Here is a 9,746-nt window from a genome sequence, read left to right as displayed (position 1 = left end):
TGGGTGTTTGCAAGTCTACATGAGTCCCTGCATGCATCTACGGGGCCTTGTGTGTGAAGACATTTCGCCTGCTTGTGTGTGTCTGTGTGTATGAGGAAGCCTGTGTTTGTGTGTATCACACCTGACCACCATTCATCTGCCCATCTGTTGTGGAGGCTCTAACAGGATCGGGCTGTGTCTTCTGTCAGATGGTAGATCTGATGCAGAGCTGCAGGCTTTTCAGCCCCAGCATTTTACCTCTGAGTGGAGTCAAAAAAACAAAAAATACTGGACACTCAGGTTTCTTCTTCACTGTGTGGATGCATCGCATGTGGGAAGCTGAATAAATCAAGTAGTACATAATGCTGAAGGGTATATCTGTTCTACACTGACTTTTCTATGTTTGGAATAAAATTAAATACCTTACTTTCTAAGAAAAGCCTGAAGTTCATATATATTTATATACAGTATATTAAATAAACATCTTATATAATCTTGCTTGATATTCTTTATTGCTTAATCATTTTCTAAGCCAGTGGCATAATCAGGCTGAGTGCATGTTTAAAACAGCAAATGTCAAGCTTTACTGAACTGTGTGTGGGCTGAATCAATATTGTGTTATATCAGTGGGCAATTAGTCCAAAAACAGATTTTATTTACATAAAGCTATCATTGACAGGAATGTTATGAAGTTGCCTAATCTCAGTATTTTATTGAGATTACCTTCAGCAAATTCCCCAAAATGATATTTAATATTCAGTTGGCAAAGCCATGTATGCACTAGAGGAATTATGACTTTTATCCATCGGGAGCAATGGATGAAGTAGCGTGATGCTAATATTGGGGATTTTTCTCCATTCCAACTCACTTGATGGTCAATTAAATTTAGACTACTCGACAAGTAAGAAAACAATCAGTCAAAATTTAGCACAATCAGTATCACAGGAAAATGATGTCAATGATGTATTGATTTGCCAAGTGTGGCTAATGTGCTAGCAGCAGCCTTCTTACCTCTCAGGTTAACATCCACATGCCTGTGCTGAATGTGGTTTTCTCATTGCTCCGATCAAGTGATTGTTTGCAGGTTACAACCTACATACAACCTTATTTTCATTTTCTAGATCAAAATCAGAAATGTCATATGAACCACTTTCCACCTTGCTTGTTTACAAAATTTGGCCATTAGTGTTGCAACATCTATTGTACATTAACTGACTGGTATTTCTGGTGCCGAAAAGTGAGGGTAGTGATGTTTGCAAATGGGTCAACAAAATGTCGACTATGACACAGTTTTCTTTCTGGCTCCTACACACAGTCAGCGTTAACTTCTTTTAACCACGACCATGACTGAGAATGAATGAAAAATACAGTCTAACCCAAACTGATGAATCCTTAACCTGAACCATTTCTTTGTGCCTAAATCTCAACTCTGGCATTGTCAGAACAATTTTAGTTTTGCAAGTGATTTGTAACAGCACTGACAAATGACATTGTCTTGCTGATAAAGGCATGAGAACAGAAAGCATTTACTATATGTTTCATTCAGGGGAAAGTTATAGATGATGTGTTTTATCATTTAATTTTGAAGATTCGTTTGTTTTATTTGTGCTAGAATTTGAAAGACTCAGATCTTGCCTTAAAACAAAAAAGCAATGCCAAGAAAGTTGCAAGAATCAGTATATTATTGTGACAGGATAAATCCAAATATACCAAATAAATAATACCAAATAAAGATATAAGAGAAACCATTGCTTACAAAATACTGCTACTAACTCTAAAAAAAAAAAAAAAAAGCCAGCTTGAAAGATATATGCTGAGCTTTTTTTTCATTCTAATTTCCATTTTTAATTGACATTGTTATATGTTATTACTAAATTTCAAGTGAGTTACAGTAGAGCACAGTCTGCCAGGCAGCATAGGCAGTATTCAAAATTTATCTTCAAACAACTCGATCACCTCAATCTATGGACTCCCCGGTGATGAGGGACCTGGCCTTCTGGCAGAGTTATTCTATTATAGAGCAGCTCATGAAAAAAACAACTTCCTCTCTGCTCATCCCCAAAATAAGATTTCGATTGATTAAATGCCACTGTTGGAAGGGAACATCATCAGATTTGACCAAAGTCTCTCAGCATGTTGCCACTGCTTCAGATGGGTGGAGTTCTGAGAAAGTCTGCAAGTGGGAAGATAAATGGATGGAGAGGGAGAGACGGAGGGAGAGGAGGAGGAGGATGAATGTATAGTGGAATGGAGAAAGATGGAAAAGAGGAGGCATAGGACAATGGAAGGGAAAGAGCAAAGCAGCAAGGTGATGGATTGTGGGGAGGACGGTGTGGCGATGGAGGGGTGTAGAAAGAAAAAGTGAGACTGAGAGAATTCTGCCTGATCTGCAGCATAATCATCCAATGTGTCTCCATCTGGCTTGGCAAAGACATCATTAAGGAAACCCGAGGTCATCTGGGTTCATAGAGCCACCGAGGCTCAGCCACACTCCCTTCCCTCCTGCCACTCAATTTGTATAATTTACCTCTGTTCGGAGTCTCTTTTGAAAAGAGCCTGTTTGACCCCTAATGTGGAGGAGTCAAAAAGTTGCGTCTAAATGAAATGGATGGCCGAGAGACTGTCTGCGAGTGTGTGGCCAGTCAATAGCCTTGCAGGGAGATGCTGATGATGATTCTAGGGGATGGCTGCACTTTGGAGGCGTTGTTTAGGTATGCAGAAGGAGCAAGAGAGGGAGCCAGAGAAAGAGACGAAAGAGGTGGTGATGGGAAAAAAATGAAAAGCTGAAGTGTGCCCTTCCCTGAGGTGATTTGTACAAGTGACCCCAGATTGAGGGGATGCTCAGTGGCATGCACGCTCCTCCGACTCCTCTGGAAGAAGTTGTACATTCTGTTTATGTTTCATACTCCGTCATGATGAGCCTGCACTCTAAGGGATGGAGAGATGGGGGAACAGAGGGGGTGAGAGTGTATGGTGCAGTGGAGGAGTGATTACCCGGTGTAGAGCTGAGGGATGAGAGCCAGACAGGTATTTTATTTTGTCAATTGGAGTGTGCAAATGGAAATGTCAGAGCGGCCGGAAAACTAATGAATCTGATAGGAGAGATGCCACCTCTCTTGCCGAATGCCTGATCAATTGCCATTGTCTTTTTTGTGCGCTGATGTTTTTTGTTGGTATTTTTTGATTGTTCTCTCTGCCTTGCCTGGCTGTTTGTAGTTAAGAGTTTGGTGGTGAACTTTGAGTCAAGGAAATAAAGGAATCGATCCAAGATGAGAATCAATCCTTTCATCTGTTACTTACAAGTCTGGGCCTGTGAAAAGTGATTTTGGATAAGAGTTCTCTAACTCAGTTAGCAAAGTAAACTTAAACAAAGGAGGCAGTGCCATCCCCTGAACAATTTGTTTGCCTGTGCCACAGTTGAAAACATCAGTTTAGGCTCGCTTATTTCCATTTAGTCACAGATACACACTGAGACTGAAACTCCCTAATGGCAATAACAGAAAACAAGTTTTCTCATTTCAGTTAAGCAAGTAACTTCCATAACCTTGGAGCATTTTTGTGCATCACTGACACAAAGTGACAGATATGTGCAGCTGAAATTTAGACTGACAATGATCCAGTGTGTCAGGGCTTTGTGCTTGTTCAGTCACAATTTCTGGTTACTTGATGAGAGACTGCAAGTGCTGCATTGGATGAAAAGAAAACCTTGCATTTGCACTATTCTATTTTGACAAGCAGGCTAATTTCCGCCCAGGGTCATCAATATTTCTGACACTTCAGTGGTAGCATAAATATAGAATGAATGTCCCTTTGTTGTGCTTGGGGAGCGGCATGTCTCGAAGCATCAACAAAAATCACTTGGATCTGTTTGTTAGCTTGTTCAGTCAGTCGACGAGACTGTCGCCGGTCCCTCCGGAGTCTGCTTTCAATATCATGCATCATAAACAATATCCAATTTGGACTATTGAACTATGAAAATACACTGTGTGAGCGGGGGAGGGAGATGACAAGAAATCAACCAGCTGTATGAGCGATGAGAAAAAGGAGTGGTTTGGGGTAAAACAATTCAGATTTATGTTGCTATATCATTTTTTTCATCAGAAGTAGGAAAGAACAACATGATGGTTTGATCTAAAGAAAATAAAGACCTATCAATAGAATCAGTGTGCCATTATATCTTACCTTTAAAAACAGGGGTATCCATTCCTTTGACTGCCTAACAGAATCCCACACTAATGTGGCTTTGGTTGAGTTATATTAGTGTATCTCTATCTGTTTCCTGACTGCTGTGGGCTTAAGACCTCTTTGTTCTAAGCGCAGTCCCATTCCTTTGATTGAATCCCCCTCATTACCTCAGTTCCCTTTTGATTCTGATCAGGCTCAACAACCCCTCTCACATTTTCTCACCTTGCTAATCCTTTGCCAGAGTCGTGAACGATGGCACTTGCTCAATCTTTGCACCCTCTGTTTGAAGCCAGCAGGGACAACTCAGCAACAAGCGCCTTCCAGCTCTAAATTGAAAGCCAATCTAGACAGAAATAGTATTTTCTTAGAATCGAGACCCAGCGAAGAGCCTTTCCCACTAATGGCCTGCAGGACTAAGAGTGAGGAGCCAGGCCTTCGTTATCACCCATGTTCTTTTAGACGTACTTCAGAGGAATGAGGAAAGCTTTCTCTTTTGACAGAATTGAGACAGGGCTTACAAATGGCAGTAATCTCTACAGCGAGTCACACAGAGAGTACATAAAGGCCTTTTTGTCATGTTCATGTATTTTTGAGTCTTTCTGGCACTTTTTTCTTTACTGATCTCAACATATTCAGTTGTTGGGCCTCAGAAAGCTGTGTGGTAGCTTTTCATACCCCAGTGAGAGAAAAATGTTTTAACATGGCCTCAAGAGAGGAATAATTTGTTATTGGGACAATAATGAATGTGGTGGTATTCCACAGTCTGCTACTAATTCCAGCATTAACATAATACAATTTAATAGGTCACTCAATTTCTTTTATTTCATAGATGAACAGCTTTCAGTCAGTGGTAACATCATTCTGGATGCGTACATTATGGAAGAGAGCAGATTGCCAGACTGTTAACTACCCCGCTCCCTTCATTTCAATTGCAAATAATTTAGATAGATAATTTATGTAAAACACAATTATCATCAATATGAAACGGTCATTCAATTTTGCTGTGATCTAATCTAAACTAGTGGATTTGTCTTATCTAGAGATGAGAGGAAACAGAAGAGGAGAGAAAAACACAAACATCAACACAGAGAAAGGACAGAGAGAGAAGCGGGAATCTATCAAAAAGATAATGAAGATCAAACACAGGGCCTGGTTTATTGTTATTCCAGTTTCCAGGGAAGCGTGTAATGAACTGAAGGAATATGGGTGTTTTTTGTATAACCTTACTGTGAGCCACATGCTGCTCCACAGTCTATAGAATCACACAGAGCTGCCATACACATGTAACCGCGGGGCTGGGAGGATGATTGATAGTAGAGCGCAGCTATTTGTGTGTTCATTTTGGGAGCAAGTTTAAAATATCAGTGTAAACAACCCTGACAGACAGCAGGGAGCCGCATACAAAGAAGTCTTTCCTTTCCATCCAATAATTTGATTAGCATTGAGGCCTGAGTAAGAGACAAAAGTGATGAGTGTTGTGTGTTTGCAATGCAATCACTGTGTTCAGGCATGAACAGTAATTGTGAAACATCGGCGTGTGAGAAGTACAGCACATTGCCAGCATCGCAGGTGTTCCTCCACTGAATGGCCCTCATGAGCCTCGACCCCCATCCAATAAAATCCACCCCTCCCTCCATCCGACTCTGCCATCATTACATCAAAGAATAAGGCCACCCGTTATGATGAAAGAGAAAATCAGAGCCATTTTATTTGGGACAGGCCCCTTTGCTGCTGTATTCCTGTAGTACACAAATTCTCTGGAGCTTAGAGGAAGATTGACACTAAAATGCATTTCAGAAAACTGACCACGTTAGATTAAGAAGAGATAACGAATACAAACACAAATATAATTGTACATGGAGGAGTGAAGAATGTAATGTTAAGATGTTTTCACCTTAGTTATGTCATTATGTTTAACTATCTCATAGCAGGAGCTATCTTTAACTCTAAATTACAAATTACGATTAAACATTTTAAGTCACACACTTAATACACACTTACAATGCACTGAATTTTAAAAGACTTTAAATCTAGTTTTCAGTTTGGTCAGGTTTCATTTCATAGTTAGAATATGTTTAATGTTGTACATCAGCCTAACTATTGCACAGCTGCAATGAAAACAGGCTGTATGTATCCACGTTACCATGGTACCAGCCCAGAGTTGAGTGTTGATTGTTTTAACGGCTTACTCATATTGCCTTCATTTGAAAAGCACACTGTTATCCCAGATAACTTAATCCAGGATTAACAAATCAAACCTTTAACAGCAGCAAGAGGAACCAAACTAGATAAATGAGAATTTACAAGATCATTTTAGGTGACTAATATCATGTTAGCCTGGATTAGTCAAGCCATATTTGAGGAATGATGCCCAAGCCATTCAATCTAATACAGTAGGACGTTATGTGCTTTTTTTCCATTTTTAACTTGATTTTCCTCCTCATTTTTGTATTAATTTCTGCCAGTCTGTGTTGACACTTCACTTACTAGTCAACAAACACTAAATCATTTAGATGTGCCAGCAATCTTAAAGCAACTGTAGATGTTTTGCATCTGAGGATCACTGATGTCTTTTTTCCCATGTCATGTTGTTGTGTACTTTACCTCAACTATTTTGTTGTTTTGTTGTTGTTTTCTCTGTTTCTTTGTCTTGTATCTTTCTGTATCTTTAACCAAACGATCTTGATAAATGACAACTACACTTTCTAACATTTTAAAATAACAATTGCACATCACCTCCTCTTTTTGTTGTTTTGAATTAGACATAAACTCCTTTAGATTATATTCTCTCATCATTTTCCATTTTCTCCTCTCACATGCTCCCCTGGTTATATGAAAAATTGTGACAGTTGGCGCAGATGCTCTATCAATTTGGCCAGTGCATAATTACCAGTGAGTAAATTAGCATTTATGCATGTGTTTGCAAATATTAGTTTTATAGGCATTCATTATTTAAATCAAAAATGTCCAGGAGACAGGTCTACTTTACCTCAAAGCTCCATTGAACAAGTATTACCTAACTCTTCTTGAAACCTTCCATCATCCTAATGAAGAGAAAAGTCTGCAGCTGGTATTTTTACAGATGGATCTGAGTGAAGCATTAGGTGAACGAGGCTGCAGTAAAAAGGTGGTACTTACATAGAGACTGTAACTATAGGTGCCTCTTCCACCATTTCACAACAGGACTTTAATGTTTAGTGATGATTAATGCGGGCTGCCATGAATATCGATGGTCTCATAGCGCTAATGAATCTGATGGGAGCGACAGTGCATGTGTGCCATGAGGCTGGCAATGCTTTGTTAAACCTAAGAAAAGAAGGTTCCTGCATGTCCTTACATGTTTGCCTGTTAGGAACGTGCTTCCCTGTTTTTTCCCAATCCCAATCCATCATTAATGTGAGTACATGCATGTGAATAACTCATCAGTCCCTGCATCGATCCAATCCCAGCACAGGCTGCACCCACACTTCATAGAGGAAACTGCAGTGAGACAAAGGGAGGCAGCAATCAATCAGTAGCGCAGGAAACCAATCATCTGTTTGACAATGGGTCTTCCAATTAGCAGAAAAGCCCTCTGTGGAGTCATATGGTTCCCACATTCAATCCAGGTTGATTTTTCACTGTGACCTACACAAGACTTATGGTTGTGTATTTGTCAATATGTTGGGTTGCTTATGCTGAGAAACCTTTAATTTGCATGGCTCTGAATCAGTGAGCTCCCTCTTTATATGTGGAATTTCAGTAATGTCATGCAAAATAATATAAATATATATATATATATATATATATATATATATATATATATATATATATATATATATATATATATATATATATATATATATATATATATATATATATATAGCAAGCTGTGTTTTGGTAGGGCACTTTGCCTGTATCTAACTGGAGTTGGACACGTGAATGTGTGTGCAACGCTAACTATGTACTGTATAGACTGGAAGAAAATAAATTTTTTAGCTGTGCATGTTGGGAGTGATGGTTATGGAAATGGAGACAGGAAGAGGCCAGACAGAGCAGAAATGCGCACACACAAATGGCTTTTGACTGGTTGCTCTTTGATGAGCCATACCAAATCTGCTGTGACATTCTGTCTCTACTTTTCAGGAAATACACAGCAATGCATGTTCAGAATTGCAGTGCACTGGCTCACTGATGATACATGAAAAATTCACCTGTCATTGGCACTAACATCTGCTCCAAGTGATGACACACAAAACAATTAACACTGCTGCAGCAAAACCGTTGCTTTAATTAATACAGGGTCCAAGGGGCAAATACATTTTTATTCTGTCATGAAAGAAATCAGTGCTTTGTTATTGCAGTCCATAGGTCATCCAGTTGTTTTTCCAATAACTGGCTATAAAGGCCTCTTAAACGCAAGCAGTGGCATTAAACATAGTGCCAGCAGCAGGATTGTAAATGCATGTTGACATTTCACTTTTCATTGGAATGTGGCTGCCTGTAGCTACACTGGCTGACCTACGTGGAAGTTTGTAACTTTAATAGGATGATAATTCATATACATATAAAAGTGCCTATAGCAGCTTCAACATTGTTTGCTTTCTCCAGCGCTTGCAGTACTATAGGAATTTTTTATGTTGTCTCAGATAGAGGGTAAATTAAATATTTAATTGTAGCTTTCAAAAAGAAAAAGAGAAACATTTATTATGAAATCAGGCTGTTGTCTGAATCAAACTGTTATGAATATGAGGTACTTGGAGAACTATTAAATACATTGTGTTTAAATAGTACCTTTGTTCACGCTCTAGGAAATTGTAGTAGTGTTCCCACATGTGCACTGTTATAATAGCAGCTCTGAATCAACTCAGTAATATTATAAACTTTAAACAGGCTCACAGATTCACATCTCCAGCTTTATATTTTTTCACATTTATTCCATCTAATAATGTAAAAAGGAAATCACCTGCCAGCCACCGACTGAATGATTGCCTTGTGTTTAAATAAATAAATAGACTACTGAAGTTGCACCTACCACTGTTGGATTGCAGCATCAAATCTCAAGCCGCCTGACAATGATCCTTACAAAATTAAATGAATATGTAACCAGTAGGAACACCCATCTATAAGCCTCCACTGAGCACGCTTTAATATCTGCCTCACGGCAGATGGCTTTTCTGAACAGAACAAGGTGGTTTTAATATTTGAAGTAGTTAAAATATTTGAAATATTTGACGATTCAGCGAGAAACACTGTGGATTAAATGGTGACAGCTCACTGGCTCTTTTCATATGGGATTTAAGTTAAATCCAGAAAGTTTTTGTCTAATGTAGGTTGCTTTGATTGTTCAAATTTAGACAAAAAAAGGTCATCTGCTTGCAAGTGGAGGGAAAGTGTCAATGGCGACTGGAGAGAGAGAGAATAAGCACGAGAAAAGAGAGATTGTGGAAATGCATGAGATAGGGGCAGACAGCAGGAGAGATGAGTTTCCAGATAACATTCATCTTATTCACTCAACTATGTAATCAAATCATGAGTTGTAAAAAAAAATAATAAGAACAACAATAAGGCTAATATCCATGAGCTGCTTTAATTTCAAAGAA

The sequence above is a fragment of the Trachinotus anak genome, unplaced genomic scaffold, assembly GCF_046630095.1.
Source record: "Trachinotus anak isolate AG129_WGS33_773 ecotype Australia unplaced genomic scaffold, CSIRO_AGI_Tana_v1 ptg000018l, whole genome shotgun sequence".
In the NCBI taxonomy this organism is placed as follows: Eukaryota; Metazoa; Chordata; class Actinopteri; order Carangiformes; family Carangidae; genus Trachinotus; species Trachinotus anak.
This window is presented reverse-complemented; position numbering follows the sequence as displayed.